This window comes from Mycetomoellerius zeteki, unplaced genomic scaffold (assembly GCF_001594055.1).
Source record: "Mycetomoellerius zeteki isolate Tzet28-1 unplaced genomic scaffold, Tzet1.0 scaffold145, whole genome shotgun sequence".
NCBI lineage: Eukaryota > Metazoa > Arthropoda > Insecta > Hymenoptera > Formicidae > Mycetomoellerius > Mycetomoellerius zeteki.
The window spans coordinates 443,599-456,653 of record NW_017256393.1 but is presented as its reverse complement, the minus strand read 5'-3'; the positions used below and the strand labels follow the sequence as shown (position 1 = coordinate 456,653).

The following is a 13,055-nucleotide window of genomic DNA, read 5'->3' as shown; positions in this document are numbered from 1 at the left end:
AAAAATTGAAATAGATTCAATAGAAATATTTATTTAAAGGATGCGTTTATAAAAGTATTATTTGAAATAAGTATTTTGTAGTAAATATAAGAAAGGTAAATAGTATTTACTATATTCATTAATATTTAATTGAAATAAGATACTTATATTTAACATTTCGATATTTCATTTAAATAAAATACTTCTATTTTCTATTTTCAATTTACTATTTTTCTATTTCTTTTAACACAGTACAAAATAAAAAATAGTATAAGTAAAATAAAAAACAGCATATGTTTCATAGATACACAGAGTGTCCCAGACTTCGTGTGACACCCGTCACGAAATTGTATAAATTCATAAGAAATGTTATTAGGAAAAATCTTGACCGAATATGACGTTTTTATTTACGTATGTTTAATCCAAGTGGTCTATTTTCACTTAAGAATGCTCGTAAAGTTTTATCAAGACTTTATGGCTTTATGGCTTAGAATAACAACATTTCATATAATCAAGATTTTATGGCTTTATGGCTTTATGGCTTGGAATAACAAAATTTCATATTATCACGAAGTTCGTGATATCCAGGTACAGAATTCTGACGACTTGCTATTAAAAATTTACAAAGTGTGCAACGTATACTGCGCATGTGAAAATAAAGAATAATTTCTATTTTACACCGTCGTCGTGAGTATCGTAACACAAATTATCGTGAGTATCGTAACACATTAATGCAAACTGCAAGAGATAATATGCGTCCTTATAGTTTAATACTCGAACATACTTGTTAATTCATGTAAGACATTAACTAACATCGAAAAGTGATTGAATCAATTGATATTTGTATGAGTGGCAAATAGACTTAATCGATGCTCGACTCATTAATTTTTGCTGGTAAATAATAGATTCTTAATGTAATAGAAAATTAGTATCGTTTCATTACGCAATTTAAAACTTTAAATTATAATAATCAAATACGATTGTTACTACTACAATTTGCTTATTGTAATTTACACTGTGTATCGAGATTGAAATTTCTCATAAATATAGATTTGAGGCCATTAGGTTTCATTGTCGATCGTTTATCGATTGTCTAGCTTATCAAGTGTCACGATCAAAGGACATACAGATAGAGATTTTTCTCAAAGTTTCATCTTTACGATCGATGACCAGATTTTTAATCAGAATTGCATTCGGAGATTGGGAAGACCAATCCATTAATTAATTTCATCAATAAATCATTTTTAGTTTGCAAAAATTTCGAAAAAGCACGTCTAATAAAAAACAGAATAATACACGATAAACTATAATAATGGTGATTAGATGCCATAATAATTGTAAAGTAAATGCATTTTATAATTAGTGAATGTAATGTACTTTTAAAATATAACTTTAATTTATAATATACTCGGTTTCTTTCAGAGAACTGCTGATGATGTTCTTGTGCCACTGACTGTATATCCCTTATCTGTATGTACATTTTTACAGTGTTACATGATGTCGTTTACACCCTCTACACGAGCCATTGTGCTACTATAGGTGCGTTCGGGGAGACGCTATTAGCGCTATTTCTGTCATTCTAATCTTATTTTACGTCTATTAAACGACGAAAACTGTGTTCCAAAATTTACTGCCAGTGAAAATCTATAGTGCATGTGACGTAAACTATAGATTTTCAGTACTGGCAGTAAATTTTGGAACACAGCCGAAGATAGAACGACAGAAGTAACGTCTAATAGCGTCTCCCCGAAGGCACCATATGGAGAACGGAACATATCAAAGAGAGTTCTATCTGCATCCAATCAATCTATCTGCTTGAAGGTCGCCACGATAATCGTAACTGTACAACCATATCTGGAATTGAACATGGTATCTTGAAGACTGCCACAGTTAGAATCACGTAGTTCAAGGTTATTCCAAGTATATGTCTGACTTTCCCTTCTTATCTATTCTTATCTTAAACCCAAAGAATATATGTAAAATTATAATGTAAAAATATACAGTAACGTTTACAACTTGTTCGCGTTACTTACCATGAAGGGAGGCGAGTAACGCGATCAATTTCTGGTTCGCGAAATCAATTTTTCTGTAATAAGAAAATAGCTAAAATGTCGTTTATTAACTTCTATGATTGTTGGCCGACTAAATACACTGTTCGTTTTCGATGCAAATAATCTATTAACAAGCTAATACTACTCAGAGACTCAATGATTTAAATAGCATGGAGGTACAGCAAGAATTACAAAGCATCTTCATGGCCGTATATGTTTCCCTACTGTGTATCCTTTGATCGTGACACTCGATAAGCTAGACAATCGATAAACGATCGGCAATGAAACCTAACGGCTTCAATAAAGTAGTTTCTCAAGCATTCCTCGTAGCCTTTCAAATTGGAAGAGGTAGCGAATCCTGAATGAATATGTTATGTACTATAGCTAGTTTCCGCGTTCGATTAGAAAAAGGGACAGAACAAGCGATGGCCAGTGAGGTTTTGTGAAAAGTTGCTCAACAGGAGCCTTTAGAGGATTTATATTAGAAAGATAAAAAAAAGCTGTCCTTGAAACACAGGATGAATTGCATGATTCAATCACCTTAAATGTCTGTTGTTAGTGAACCGATTCAAATTTTTGTTATCTCGAACAGTTTTATGCGAACAGAATAAAAAACTATTGCATTTTTATTACTGATGCGAATGTCATTTACTTTTTAACAGCGTACTTGGCATGAAACTCAATCGCTATGTACTAATGTTGTCCGTACAAATATCCCAATATATTCTGTTTTATTATCTATATAAAATATTACACTCGTGATAGAGATTAAAATTAAGAAAAAAAGAAGATGGTTAACACAAAAAATTATGTATCATAATACTTGCTAAGGAATATTGCAATCGAAAAAATTATCAAATGATAAAAATATCGTTAGAATGTCAAGGATAAAAAAGAGGATAAAAAATAGTAATATCAAAAATCATTCATAGGAATAACATGTTTTTTTTTTCAAGTCAATTAAATCAAATTGAGCTTTGATAAAAATAACCGTAAATATTTTTGAAATAAAAATAAATATGTTTTTGCTTTAATTGGACAATAATTAATAATTTGGGAAGGTCAGCTTTACGACGTCGATTCGATGTTCTACGAATATGATTTCCCATACAGTATAGACCTCCAAGGAACATCCTAAAGACATCTTCATGTCCTCTGAACGTCCTAAGGACATTTCCAGGATATGTCTTAGATAAAATGTGCTGTATGAATTATTGGAGCATCTTCGGGGCTTAATGAAAAATAGTTTTGTCATATCACTACAATCGTAATTTGTTTAGATAAGATAAAACAGTTTTAGCAACCAACGGAGGTCTTGAGTGAATGGTCAATCAAAGCGAGTTGCTATCGTTTACTATTAAATATACATATATATCGTTCATTATGCACATATAATTCTTCGACCAAAACGAGAGCACTTTCTGACGCACTTTCAATAGTACAATTCCTTTTACTTATAAAAAGAAGTGCGCATATGCTCGTACAGTAGGGGAAAATTGAATTGTATCAATATATAGAATCTGATTCTATCTGTCCTGTTATTGAAAGAATTTAATTTCTCATATATATAACCCGACTACTGGATCCTATTAATTCAAGCAATTGTTCTCAAAAAAACAATAGATCTAAATGATCGTTTACTATTAACAAAAGATTAAAGTATTTGGAGAATACAATACATTTCCATCTTTATACTGAATTTTTATTTTTCTGATAAATCGAAATTTACAAGTTGTATATGTTAAAATTAAAATCGTATTATATTAAATATGTCGACAGACCAGTTGTCCTCGACGTGACTATGTAACACGATCCTTTGTAAAGCTTGTTCAATTGAATCAATTATTTTAATGATCCTATCTACTTATAAGACCATTTCAATCGTTAATTTGTCAACCATATTAATTTCTTAATACCATATTAATTTCTTAATATCGTTTTAATTAAAATTGATAACTTAATTGAAATTACTTAATTCGGTTTCAGTAATTTAGTCACTAAAACCTTATAATGGCAGAATAAACTGTCTGTTTACCAACGCATTTATTAGAACTTGTTAGAATTAATTCAAGAGCTAATATTGACATTAGATTGCACGCATGCTGCAGGAATTAAACTGTTTACTAGACAGGTCGATGCGACAATGTAAAAGCGCGTAAATGTGAAAAAAAATATGTTGCAATAAGTGTATGTTTTCAAAATAAACTAATTGTTCGTCCTGTTTAGTGGTTTAGTCAGTCGTGGAAGACAGATAAAAAATCGACTTGTGTTATTTTATCGGTTCTTCTCGATTTCTATCTCAAATAAATCTGTTTGATGTCGCAGATGATGATAGAAACATTTTATTTGTACTCTACTGCCTTAATTCCTTTATCAAATAAATTCACGTTAAGTATTTAATGCGGAAAACATTTTTGTTATATATAACATTTTTTAAATATTACATTATTTTACACTTGTTCCTCAAAATTTCGACCATACAAAAATATATGTAAATATACAAAATATTTGAAAAGAAGTTTATTATATTTTACATACACCGAAAGTAATTTAGATTACTTTTAGCATCGTAAATTTGTAATAAACGCGTTTATTAAAGATAATCGAATTGTAGGAATCGATACGAATTTATATGAAATAATAATAAAACTCTTATAAAAGTTAAATTAATAGATACATGCTCGATGTTTATATTCCCGTTGCTCGACGCATCCAAGCGTGAATGGTCACGTGACGCGGACGAAAATTTGTCCGAATGAAGCGCCGTAATTAGCGCATTATTTGCATTCATCACGTATCACACGCGATCTGCACGCGAGTATGTATTACGTTGCATCAAAACGAGATATGTCATACCCACCTGACTGCACCTGCAACAACAGCCTCGTGCTCGACTTCGTTCCGCTTCTGTTGCTCTAAAGTAACTCTTTATCCGTGTTAATGCGCGTACACACGCAAATGCGGATGCGGGGTCCTGATTAGCAAAACGGTTTATCACACGACAGATTCATATACCAGTCGAAACGATTCATCCAATGTAACAGCGACGAATGCGGACGAAGTGACGGTCGTGCACGAGTTTAACGGTGCACCGCATTCGAATGTTATTATTAGTGAGAACTATTATCGACAATTATTGTTATTATCGATGCTACCATTTGCTTAATAGTTTCTATTTAAATGTACGTTATTGTTCTACAAGCCATTAACATTTTACGTCACGCACATTCTGTTGCATAATCACTGATCAGTATGACAATATCTGGTGGCTTAGGTCTACCGAGCTGCTTTTCGTCTAAAAATTGTTCAATCAGTTCTGAATATATTCTTCTATATTAAAAATTTTCCCGCGTATTGTCTTTGCTATCACTATATTATACTTAGAGAAATAATGCTAGAATTAATCTCTTTCTTAGTTTTTGTTAAAAAAAGATCGAATACGTTATATATGGTACTATTAAATTGGTTATAGAGTTGTAGATGTGACAGGGAACAATATATAAGTATAAGTCACCTTTCGTATTACATTTACGCGATCGTAGCACGTGCGGTGCTCAATTGATCGTTAATACATAGAAATTGAATCTAATTGAGTCCGACTTAAACGGATAAGTTAGCAGCAATATCCACATCATTGTCAAGATTTATTTAATCACAATGTTCGATTATCGAACACTTGTAGATAATACATTGTTTCTTTAAGAATGAAGACAGTTTAAAAGAAATTAAATCAGAAATTTGTGCACCTAAAATTCGCAAACCAAAATACCACAGCGAGAAAGTTCTAAAAAAAAATAAATTATAAAAATATTTGTCATTTGTTCTTCCGACCGTAGTTTTTGAGACATAAAAATTTAAATACTGATTAATTATAGATAACAGTTAAACGGTATAATCTGTGAGTCATAAGTTGAATAGTGAACGCATAAAATGCGAGATTACTAACACAATCGAGGCGTAATTCACGGACAGGTAGTCGTTTATATGTGTGTACTTATAAATGTAATCTATATTTGGCTAATTGTACATTATTATCTCTTAAAATTACTGCTTGGAACGACAAATGCAGCTATTTTTATAACTTATTTTTTCAAGAGAATTTTTTGCTACAATATTTAAAAAATTTTTTTGTTTCTGTGCTTTTAAATTTTCTTTATATTTCACAATTTTCTTATATAATGATTTAAAATAACTATAGTGCTATAGTATATTCAGATTGTGATTTCGTCTCGACTCAACGACTTCGTACAGCACGCACATAGGCATTCGGCAAAGGTTATTATTGGCGTGGACGCGCCGCAATACGCAAAATGTTTCTTGCTGTATCTATATTTAGACTGTTCGGCGCAATTACACAGAAATTAATATTTATAGTGTAAAGCTACACAAATCTTTCGAGTCTAAAAGAAACAAACCGGTGCCAGTCATTTCCTTTAATTATATTTTTTTTAATTAATATTACACTTTATTTTAAAAAATATTACATTATATTAATGACCTACTAATTTATATTAATGACCATTGGAATAAATCTAATAAATAATTTCTATCGTAACACTCAAATTGATAAAAAAGAATAATCAATTAAATATCCTTTACATTTAAATCACAAAAAGAAAAATATAAGTGTTATCGTTAGACAAGTATTTAGATCTTTTAAACTTTTATTTATTTAATGTTAGATAAGATCGTGCCATTTTTTTGCAAAGATAATAATCGTGACAAAATACAGTAACACCTGTCATCAACTTACCTGCTCACCAGCTGCTTGAATAACAAGCATACATTTTTGACGAAATTTATTAAGGGACACTATTTTATTAAATGCTTATGTATACTATCTATAAGGCTTACGAGTTACGATTCTCTTAATTAGTCTTAATTAAGCGTCGAAACATGATTTCGTATGATGAAGAAAGTGAGTAACTATATGAACGAACGAGCGTTCACCAAGATATCCAAAATAAATTGGAACATCTTGACGCATACTCTCAATAAAAATCCTATCCTTATTCTACTTGTATGACTATTTACTTACTTGCCAGGAAGAGGTTTGCCGTCCGTCGCTTTCTTATGAAGTCACCGGAAGATACGAACAACGCGTGGATACTTTGTCTTCTGTTATATCCAACTACGAACTGAATGTGAGAAGGATGATCGTAGATTAGGGGTCGTTACCAACGATATATATAATACATTCGAGCGAAGCTCCCCTAGTCTATTTTTCCATTAAATTTGATTAGGGAGCAAGATGGCTATCACACAGTAATAGGGTTCCATTGATACACTTGAAACGACCATACACGGATCATGCATGTGCATTAACGAGCTCATTGTAGTATCATTTGACGCAATAATCGTTCACGAGTATTTCGTAAAATCTTATACACATTCTATCTATTTACTTATCGTCTTATCGATTTCATATCGAATTCTTATTAATGTCAAACACGTATTGTTTAAACAGATATTCAGAAACGAATTTGCAAAATTCATGGTAGAGATAAAACGACTTTAATCAACATTATCTTGAATCAACCGATAAAAGCATTGTCTATTAATAATTGCTTGTTTGCATAGTGGATTTACAACAGAACGATTCTGATAAACGTGTACGATTAGTTGTGCAATTTACTTTCGAGCGCACGTACAACTTAAATAGGATTAAATAGAATTATTGCCGAGAGATTTCGCGATTATAGTAATGCTTTCGACGCGAGTGAAGAACTATCTAATCGTAATGCAATTAAAAGAACATTGCCCGTATTTATTGTGCAAATTGACCTGATTACTTGATTTGATCAAGATTTATTTTCCATCACGGATGTCATCGTCAACTGTTGCACGGCGTAAGGTAAATCTACTTGCAGTATTTACGTGTATATAGATAACAATATTTCCATCGATATTTAAAAAAAAAATCTGAAAAATGTCCTCGCTTATATCCGTTACTGAATATTACCGGATATTTTATTTCTGCGAGGTTTTCCTGCGAGGATCTTATCTCGCACATTTTTATCGATATGCGATAATAATAAAGTAATCTATTCAGGAACGCCTTCCTGCCGTAACTGTGAATAATGTTTCGCTGATTTTTCTCTTACTTTTTTTAAAACTATATTATATATACACGGGATCATAAGATGCCAACTTATATATTTATTATTATTTATTTTATTGGCAATAGACTTTTAAGTATGAATGTCCAAAAAAGCAATGAGAGAATTCTTACAACTATTAAGAAGCGCATGCCATATCGCATTTATGATCGTTTTGCATAACAGATGACGAGTGAATACAAGATGTAACTCATTCGGTTGCTTTATTATATTAGCTTATTACTTGAACTGTGCTATCCGATTTTTTTGTTTCAGCGCTGCAGATAAAAGCGCAATTTCTCACGATCGTTGTTTCCCGCCAAACTGCATGTGTACGTAAAATGTAAATTATGAATAATCAATTTAAACTTTATCAATTAATTATAGTAATGTATATTACAAATATAGAAAGATATATGTAACACAAGTATCAAAATAATTATTCAAATCTATTATAAATTCAATTAATGTTTAATTATGGCATGTACAAGTTATGCAAACATTCCCCTCTATTAATTTAAAAAACATTAATATTGATATTTGTGCAAGAGATATTTGTGCAACGCGATATAGATATGTAAAAAATTAATATATGTGAATGCAATAGTAGATATAATTATAGTGCGTGTGATTAAGTATCTTGTAAGCTGCTAATATTATTATGCTACCTAACGTCAATAAATTACTTAGGGAATTTTTATGATATAAGATACGTCATTTCACGTTCACGTTTTGCGCCTCGGATTTTCTCATGTAGAGACATCGTGTATATTTATCATTCAATTTTTCTATTCCTTTTTTTAATTATAATACGTAAACGATATTTGTCATGCGACAGATAGTCTTACATTTGATATTAAATCAACGTTTTTTCCTCGGTACTCACAAATTTCTAGTTTCGTTCGAGGGCAAAACATTTGTAACATTTATGATAATTAAGAATAGTTGTTATAGTTTATGATAGTTAAGAATAGTGAATCTATTCATCATTTTACTTGTAAATGAAGATCATACATGTCACTTTTCGAAAACAATTGATAAATATTGCTATATATTTATGTACTTAGATTTCAGAGTATTATAATTTTTATAGAATTGAACGTCGCATTTATAATGTGCAAACACATACATTTTTTTTATTTTTATTCTTTCAGCGTGTTCTTTCGATCATTTACTTCTCAGTGTATAATAAGGCCAGTGTATATATCATGACCTCCGATTATATAGCGAATCCTAATAATTACTTATTATTAGTTCAGTAGGAATTATTATTAGGAATTATTAGTTCAGTAGCTCGCCGTTACACCATGACGCTAATTTTACCAATATTCAATAGCCAGTACTTATTATAACGCATTTTTACTTTCAAATATTTCGAAACGTTTCTGAGGTACACTTTAGCATTTAATTACACCTACTTCCCCTCATTTTTCTTAAACTTGAGCATATTATCACACGAATATATGTATTTTTAAGTGTGTTATTTGCTATTTAACATTTTATTTGACTGTATATATTTTGAGTTATGCAAATTTAAACAATACCATGGCATTTTGCTAACGTGGCCTTCTATGGATATTGATTACTCATGACTTCCTTTTTGAGGTTTTCATATCAAAATAATTATTTGATAATCGATTGTAGCTCTACTGTTAATCTATAGTTTATATTACGTGTACTATTTTTAGTATTGAGATTCTTAGTATTGAGCAGCTTATATGCAGAAGTTATGTGAATGTATATACATTTGCATACATTTGAAAATGTTTTACTTTTTCGTCAATTTTGTAACCAAATTCTGTTTTCTAAACAAAACTAATATTTTAAGACTATTTTTATGGGAGGCCATATTATCACCCATTTTTTTTCGTCGAGTCATTATGCAATGTCGCCACATTTTTATTAATATTATCATAAGTAATAAATATTTCGTAACTTTGAGTCCAGAATCGATTCAACAACATTTTAACTGTAATTGTCAATGTAATTGTCTATGTAATTGTCAAGTTTGAAACTTAAATATTGATTATTAACAAAGTTATTGTGTAAAATGTAACTGGGATGCCACCTTCTCCTTTAATAATTAAAGAAGGCGTTCTCCGCTAGATCATCGTATTAAAATTATAATTTTCAAAGCTATTTTAAATACAATAAGATTAATATAGAAATCATTATTAATTATAGATTCTTTCTAACGCTGCAAATATTATTACACATCGGAAATTATGTAATTGAACAATTATTGTGTAATTTTCGATGTGTAATAATATTTAAAATATGCATCGTAATTTCCGATCAGCACAGCAGCAAAAAATTGATAAATAACTCATAAATAACGAATATCTTATTGAGAATTGAATGTTTGGACGTAAATAAATGTGATTTCGTATAATATTTTATTCAACAATTGCATATAGCAACTTACCTAATTTTTTTTTCATAATCGAATCGATTAGATGCGACAAAAATCAGTCCATAATTTACTAACATAATCAAAGTCATTTATCAAAATCATATATTGATCTCAATATGAAAAAAATGAACGTAGTGAAGAAATGGATAATCAGAGTAACGGGATTAATCAGTTCCTGTACAGAGCACATTCTCGTGCGCCATTTTTATTAAAACATCCGGTAGTGACAAAGAGATTTACGTTACGAGAGGTGCGATGCCAAGGTTAACTACAATCCCTCCATTTGTTCTTTCTATTCACTCAATCCACCTACACCTATACACACACACACACACACACACACACACACACACACACACACACACACACACACACACACACACACACACACACACACACAAAGCTTGCTAAACTTAACATCGAAGTGACGTTTCACACGTGGTAGTATTAAAATTGTTCTCCAACGCATTATGATAAAGATGAATGACAGATCACCCGCGAAGATCGCGAATTAAAGCAAGTCCTAAAGAAACACAGGATTCACAGCAACCAATTCGGGATGAGGGGAATAGGATGGAGGAGTAAATACATAATTAATTGTACTATTATACTTACTCAAAGTTTTATGAAAAAATGTGCTCATTACATGCTATGTAAACTTTACATTATGAAGCGATACAAGAAAGATGTAATAAAAAATTACGATCTCTGTGCTCCAGATAAATGATTTTTTACATTCTTCTCATCCCGCTCCTTTTCCTCTTCCTTACTCCGTATCAAGAGACATACGATTATTTGTAACCATCGCTTCGCAGATAAAGCGTATATATATTTCAAGGATGGAAATCGGATCGCGCGTTCGAGCTCCGCTAGATGCAAATCCTTGTTTCTTTATGCAACTCGTATTTAATGATAGAACATTTCTTTTTTGTGGCATTAAACCTGCTCGATAAGTATTATTAGATAATTATTAGCTCACCTCGATGGGCGGTGATTTATTAGAAGCTATTAGAAATTGAAATATTTTTGTCGCCATGCTGGGCGAACTGTACATTTCGATCGAGATTTAATTATATCCATCTCGTGAATAACTATGTGGCTACTATATTTCCATGATAAACTCGTATCCTAATTATATCTACTCGAAATTATTTATCTGTTCCTATCTATTCCTAAAAAGCAATTTAACTCTTCATAATCCGCAATTCGAAGCAATTCCTTTAATTAATAACTCAAAAACTACACTGAAAAAAAATATAGTCAATTTTAACAAATATTTAGTTCAATACTGCCAACTAAATATTTATTAAATATAAAGATATATTTATTTGATACAAGAAACATTAATTTGATTTAACAATCATTCTTTTTACTGAACAAATATTTATTTACTGTAAGTAAATGTTTAGTTGGCCGTATTGAACTAAATATTTATTAAAATTGACTATATTTTTTTTTCAGTGTACATATTTTTTATTCAATTTGTCTTGATTATTTATATCAATTTCATTATGATATTAGAATTAGATTTGAAAAAGGATAGTGTCCCAAGCAGACAATTTACATTTAAAAAAGGGTTTAGCCGAAAAATTTTTATAATGTATGAAAACGTTAAATAAATATCATCAATGTTTAAACGCGTATATTTAACGTTAAAATACCGATTTTATACGAAACATTTCAACGGTTTAATAATTATTAAATTATTTAAACTAATAAAAAAAGGTTTAATAAACGTTACAACTAAGAAACGCTTTTATAATGTTCATTAAATAATTTTTTTTAAATTTATCAACTTTTAAATATTTATTTTTTAGTTTATTATACGATTTTTAACGTTCAGTATTTTGAACGTAACTGTATTGCTTTGATATTCTAAATCAATCTTCAATTGGAATGACATTCTATACGTATATCAGTATACATTAATTCATCAATTATTTATTTTTTCTGCATATTTTAGATATCCACAGAAAAATGTTTATTATCGAACAATAAATATACCAACATATGAAAATGTAGGAAACATATAGTGTCCAACTGTTGCTATAATTGCTCTTTCCAAAGATATGTTACCCACAATCGTTAACCGCATTGCCTGCATCGAGTTTTTACCCATTGAGGAATTATTTTCAGCGAGATTGTTTCTAATCAGGGGCGTAAATAAAGGACATAATAAAAAATTAACAACAAATTAACTATAGTTTTTTAAAATTGACGATTGCGATTATTTTATGCGATATTTTAGCCACTATAATAAGTGGCATTCTTTTTTTTAACATTTAACAACATTTTTTGTGCTACTACTTTCTTATTTATTATACAATTACGCATTATCGAGTAAACGTGTCAAAACGTATAATTAAAATCCAGGAACAAGTCTATTTACTTTATTTGCCTTATCTAACATTGTTTGCATCTGAAACGGATGTATACCTAAAACGTTAAAAAGATCAAGGATAAAATCGCCTGGAAAAAAACGCGAATTAAGCGAATACGCCCATAGATGTTTGT

General features: G+C 30.3%; 1 protein-coding gene across 2 annotated transcripts in view; it reads right to left on the bottom strand.

The window, feature by feature from the left end:
• Positions 1-7,181, bottom strand: part of LOC108731933 (dopamine N-acetyltransferase) — a 14,332-nt gene extending 7,151 nt beyond the window's left edge. The window contains exon 1 of one of the 2 annotated variants that reach the window (XM_018462493.1): positions 7,069-7,181. The gene's annotated coding sequence lies outside the window, so the exon portion shown is untranslated. Of the gene's footprint in view, positions 1-4,890; positions 5,101-7,068 lie in introns of those variants that run through there. The other variant, XM_018462492.1, reaches the window with a different exon arrangement.
• Between the last annotated feature and the right edge of the window lie 5,874 nt (positions 7,182-13,055).